Raw genomic sequence first — 6538 nt, forward strand, 5'->3', positions numbered from 1 at the left:
GCCCATTGCTTCCTGCCCAGCTGAAGTTTCTAAGCTGTTTTTAAGGGTCATTTCAAAAGAGCAGAAAAATTGAAGAAGACCAATAAAACTTTTCCCATGTTATAGATTCTTGACATGTTTCTGCAATATCAACCAAATTACTCTCTTCGGTTTGGGGGTAATTCCTTTTCTTGCCCCTTGTGCAGCAACGCAAATAAAAAACAAGTTGTCTGGGTTCCCATTTAATAACTTGCAGGATGGATTGATGGTCATATTAGCAGTAACTAGCTGAAAGGAAGAAAGTCACAATGCTAGAGTTAGTCCATTTCAGCCAAGAAACTATCATTTATTACTGTATACATATTATTTCACTTTCCTTGGTAGCTCACACACTGGGAATCTGAAGTAAGGATTAATAGCTGGAGCTATTGAACCAATATTCACCTTTGGAATTTAGCATCCTGTTAAGTGGATGTTGGCAAACACCTGGAAACAGTGAGGATGGTTAAAAAAAAAAAGCTGTGAAGTTTCCCAATGTTCAAAATAAACAATTTAATAATCATTTACATTGCAGGGCCAATTCAGCATGTTCAAACAGGCTTTTCTAATTGCTTAATGACTCTAACCTCATTAAAAGAGGCTTGTGATTGAGCCATAGTCAATCTTTCTGAAATGCCATCAGAGATGCAAAGTAGAATCAATTTGTGAAAGAAATTGGCCCTTTGGACACTATGGTAGGTTTTTCTTATCACTTTTTAAAAAACTAAAAATACAGTCAACTGGCCATTGGTAAACTATGGATTCTCTGCAGTGGGACTTTAAAGTCTGGTCTTCTATTTTTGCACCTTTTTTACCACTTATATTGGAAAGAGCTCAATATTTGAATGCAGGAATCTTGGATTCAAATCCTGATTTTTCCACTTTTTAGCTATGTGACCTTGGCTAAAGCCTTAATCTCTCTGGGCCTTGGTTAAAGAATGAAGAATGAAGAATGCAGAAATTGGACAAGATGACTTCTAGAAGCTGTTCCAGCTTTCAATTCTATGATCATACTCTATTACTATCAAATGCCAAGGCTAATTTTGAACTTTCAAAAATATCATACATTTATTTTTAAATTTATATTTATTAATTTGTTTGCTACCTTAAAGAAATCAGGTATCTCCTTTCCTCTCTCCCTTCTTCACTCTAGAGAAGGCATAATTTGACCAAAAAAGATATATGTATATATAAAACCATAACTTGCTTATTTCTATTTATCAGTTCTTTCCCTGGAAGTGGGCATATACAAGTTATTCTTCAAACAATATTTCTTGCTGTATATGATCTTCTCTTAGTCCTGTACATTTCATTCTTCATGATTTCATGTAGGTCATTTTGTTTTTGTCTTTAAATTAATCTGTTCATCGATTTTTACCAAACAATAGTATTCCATTGCAATTATATGTCTCAACTTGTTTAGCCATTCCACAATTGATGGCCACCCTCTCAACAGCTAATTCTTTGTATGACATATGTTTATGCCAAGAAATTTAAACCTAATCCAGTAAAATATCTTTGAAATAGAACTTTAATAGGTCAAAGATCTATGATCAGTGTGGGGACTATCTCTGTAGATCCCAGCCCATCTATAACCTAGTAGATGGCATTGGAGAATTACTATACAAGAACTGGAATTAGAGGATTTCAGTATGTTTCTTACTATTTTGTCACTTTGGACAAATCATGTCACCTCTGTTGGCAAGTCATGTCATCTTCCTCATATATAAAATGAGATAACCTATATACTTTCTAAGGTTCATTCTAGCTCTAAATCTATAATTACTCCTCAAAGTCTTTACCTCTTGGTAAAACCAATCAGAGCTTGTGTACAGCTGATGTTTCAAGATCACAGGGTCACCTCCAGACTGCAATGAAAAATGATAGGAAGATAATAATGGGTGCTGAATTGATTTACATGCCTGTTTCATGGAAGAAAACACTGTCATTAGCAATTTCACATCTGCTTGGTGCACAGGTGGTGACAACAACTCTCAGTGATTCAGTGATTTTCAGCCAATTAAAAGGTACTTTAATAATCTCAAGAATTCAATGTATCTATGATTTAATTTTAAGAAATCAAATTTAAATATACATATTTCAAAAGGAAAAAACAATGTCTATATTACTTGCACAATGGAATAGTCTAAATGACTGTAGGCTTCCCTTTTTTAGAGAAATGTGTGCATTCTACAGACCAGTGACTGCAATTATTGATGACGATCAAATTCAGCTATTGTGATTTTTAAATATGCTACAATAGTTTTTTTAATCAATTAAAGATGCCATCATTTACAAAGTATAGTTATGAACATCATAGTTATTCTAAAGTTATTTATAGTTTTTCTTAATAACTAACCTCTTTTGGAATTATTCTAATACTACTGTAATTTGTTTATAGTCTATAGTCCAAGAACCCACAATCAGGAAGTATCATGTATCCTTACCCACAAAAATTCAGCACCTGCTCCAAAAAATACCTATAAAAATAAACTGCCACTCTTTGACCTCTCCCAAAGTCACCAACATATAAAAATGCCTTCCTATCTTCTAGTGCTTCAATGGAACATGTAGTTAAAAATAAATACTTAGAATTCTGTCTTTAGGGTCATGTGTCCTTCCTGTTTTTCTTCTCCCCCTCAAAACAAGGATGTAACTATGCTCCAGCTATGCCAGTTTAATTTCTTTTCTTCACGCATAACTCTCCATCTCCTGAATGTGCATTCTTACTATATATCCCTCATATCTTAAATTTCCTCCTTCCACATCTGTATATCCTAACATCCTTGTCTTCCTTCCAGGCTCAGCTCTAACCATACCTTCTTCACAATGAACAAATTTATTAAGTACTTCTACAAAGTAATATTTAAATTACTCTTTGCAGAAAATTGTTCTCTGTAGATTGACTTTATTTCTCACCAAGGCTACAAAAGGGTGGGTGGGTGGGGCAGCATTCCATAAATTCTGAAATGGAAAATAGGTAGCTTCTTCTCCAACCTGTAACTAAATGGAAAACTTCTTTAATGACCTGGGAAAGTGGTCATCCAGGCTCCAGGGAACTCATTACCTGCTGTGAAACCTACTCTATTTTTGAACATCTCTAATTATTAGTAAAAAATTGAAAAGACTAAGTCTGCCCCTCTGCAATGACCACCCAAATGTTCTGTCAGGTTTCAGATCAAAACTAAATAGTTTAATTCAGCCTCCACATTAGGGCCATCTGAAAGATTGAAAAGAGATACCATATTTCCCCTAAAATTTCTTTCTTTCAAGTTAAACATCTCATTTCTTTCAATTGGCTTCCAGGAATCTCAACATCATAGTCACTTTTGGCTGGGGATGTCCTATTTTGTCAGTATCCTTACTATATTGTACCATCCAGAGCTTAGCAAAAATATTGTAGATGTAGTCTGACCAGGATGGCACAAAGGATACTTATCACTTCTCTTATTCTCTACAGTATGGCTATACTAATTCTAAGATCACATTAAAGTTTAATGGGGGGTCACTTTGTCATGCTTATTTCAAATTAAATTGCAGTCCATTAAAACCCTCAGATATTTTTACAAAATCTACTGTTAAGCTATAGCTACCCTCACACTATATTTGTGTTTTTAAACACAATTGTATGATTTTATAAGTATATAATTATATTAGTTATTGAAGTATAAAATTATATTTATATATATGTATACCTACTAAATTTCCTCTTTTTTTACTTATGTGAAGAGGAAAAGGAAAATGACGAGAAGGAGAAGGAGAAGAAAGAAAAAAGAAGAGGACAAGGACAAAGAGGAGAAATAATCAGAACTACAAATGAAGAGGGAAAGAGAAGTTGGAAAGGAAGGTAGAGAAGAAAGGAAGGAAGGAGGAGAAGAAGAAGAGGAAGAAGAAGAGGAACAGGAAGGGGAAGGGGAAGGAAGGGGGAAGAAGAGAAAGAATAAGATGTATATTTTTTCCAGTTTTTTTAAACATGATTTTATTTGGTCATTTTCATACATTATTCATTGGAAACATAGATCATTTTCTTTTCCTCCTCCCCCCCCACCCTAGCCGATTCTTCTGGGTATCACATGTGTCCTTGCTCCAAAACCCATTTCCTTGTTGTTGGTATTTGCATTAGGGTGCTCATTTAGCATCTCTCCTCGATCATGTCCCCTCAACCTCTGTAGTCAAGCAGTTGCTTTTCCTTGGTGTTTTTACTCCCTCAGTTTGTCCTCTGCTTGAGGATATTTTTTTTTTCTTGTAGATTGCTGCAGGTTGTTCAGGGACATTGTAAAGTCATTACTGGAGAAGTCCATTACGTTCTCTTGTACCATAATGTGTCAGTCTCTGTGTACCATGTTCTTCTGGTTCTGCTCCTCTCACTCTGCATCACTTCCTGGAGGTTGTTCCAGTCTCCATGGAATTCCTCCACTTTATTATTCCTTTTAGCACAATAGTATTCCATCACCAACATATACCACAATTTTTTCAGCCATTCTCCAATTGAAGGGCATCCCCTCGTTTTCCAGTTTTTGGCCACCACAAAGATCACAGCTATGAATATTCTTTTACAAGTCTTTTTCCTTATTATCTCTTTCAGGTACAAACCCAGCAGTGCTAAGGCTGGATCAAAGGGCAGACAGTCTTTTATCACCCTTTGGGCATAGTTCCAAATTGCCCTCCAGAATAGTTGGATCAATTCACAACTCCACCAGCAATGCATTAATGTCCCTACTTTGCCACATCCCCTCCAGCATTCATTACTTTCCTTTGCTGTCATGTTGAACAATCTGCTAGGTGTGAGGTGATACCTCAGAGTTGTTTTGATTTAAATCTCTCTGATTATAAGAGATCTAGAAAACTTTTTCATGTGCTTATTAATAGTCTTGATTTCTTTAACTGAAAATTGCCTATTCATGTCCCTTGCCCATTTTTCTTTTTTTTTTTTAACTGAAACTAATTCCACTGTTCAAGACATGGAACGCAAGCAAAAGTAATTTGGTGTCAGGAAAGTGACATGTATATCACTATTACATTTATTAATCTGTCTTGTGAAATCACAGCAAAGAGATGAATGCTATTCAGCTACATAAAACTGTGAAGTGTTTTCTTTATCTGTAAACTTAGTGCTGGTAGTGTCTTGTTGAGTTGTGAATTCTTTTTTCGTACAAAAAGGTATAAATATTCTCTTTCAGAAATCTGGTTCCCACGTCACCCAGAAGAAAGATTCTGAAGTATGGTGTGCTGTGAGATCACTGGTCTTCCAGAACAATTCTACTGTGACATGTGATGTGAGTTAAATGATGCACTGAGAAGGTGCCTGGTTATAGTCTCTGCAAAAAACTCTGTCCCAAAGGACACTGAAGTTCTCTTACAGCAAGTCCATTTTGGGTCTGTAATGTAGCAGTAGAGGTGCTTTCTTAAATCTCCATCTAGTAACAACTACAAACTTGAGTGTGTGGTCCTTGCCAAGAATTTCTTCATTGCATAATATATCCAGCTCATTGAAAGATGAAAGATTAAGTTTTTTTGGCAATGAACTTCTTTAGATGCAAGACTGTTGCCTGTGCTGAGCAGCGGATCCATTTTTGTTTCAATCCACGTAATTTGCTGCTATTGCATTCCAGGCAGATGCTTACCTGTTCATCACTTCTGTGATAGTCATTATCCTCTTCTTGTTTTTCTTCTGATGTTTCTTTGTTGGAACTGTCATCAGCTTTTGTTTCACCATTCCGATGTGAGTCTAAGTGCTGCTTTGCAGAGGAAGTCTCCCCTTTGATGTCTCCAGGCACTTCCATGCCTAATTTGTGATAGAATTCCCTCTGTTTCCTCATTTCCGCTTCTTGGAGGCCTGGTACCAATTTGTAAACAATATCTTGCATTGTCCTGTCATGACCAATGTATTGCAGTGGATGACTCTGATGAATAACAATTCTACACGTAGGGCAAGTGTTATTTTCTTCCAAATACTTTACCAGGCAACTTCTACAGAAGTTATGCAAACACTCCTTTACAGTGGTAGCATCAATTAGGTATCCATTGCACAGATGGCATGTGATATGGGCATTTATGTCCCAAAGCTTAATCTTTCTGGTCAACATCTTTGCTGTCACAAGATTTGTCCCAAGCAAGCTCTAGTGTTCAGAGAGACCCTCCAATTCAGCTTCCAAACTGATCTCCTACCAAGTTCAGAGAGAGCCAGCTCCTCTTCTAGATGTTTTCTTTGTCCAGTTTGTCTTCTCATTGGGTTTTTAGGCTACTGGCTTTACTCTGTTATTCCAGGTAGTCTATATTCTGGCTCTTCACCCTTGCTCCTTTCATCTGTCCCTTGCTTATTTTCCATTTTCTAGCAGACAGACTGGAATCTCATGCTACATTTTGGAAACATGCGAGTTGCCAATCTGCGGGGCCACACGGGGAGGGGGAAAAGGGAAGGGGGTGCGGCTCCCTCCCGGTCCCCCCGAAAAGGAGGGAAAAAAATCCATCCGGAGTTTAAAACAAAGAGGCAGAAAAATCCCTTGCCCATTTTTCAATT

General features: G+C 36.7%; 1 pseudogene; it reads right to left on the reverse strand.

The window, feature by feature from the left end:
- Positions 1–4999: 4999 nt before the first annotated feature.
- LOC100012953 (polycomb group RING finger protein 3-like) lies at positions 5000–6113 on the reverse strand (annotated as a pseudogene).
- Between the last annotated feature and the right edge of the window lie 425 nt (positions 6114–6538).

The sequence above is a fragment of the Monodelphis domestica genome, chromosome 2 (genome assembly GCF_027887165.1).
Source record: "Monodelphis domestica isolate mMonDom1 chromosome 2, mMonDom1.pri, whole genome shotgun sequence".
Classification (NCBI taxonomy): Eukaryota; Metazoa; Chordata; class Mammalia; order Didelphimorphia; family Didelphidae; genus Monodelphis; species Monodelphis domestica.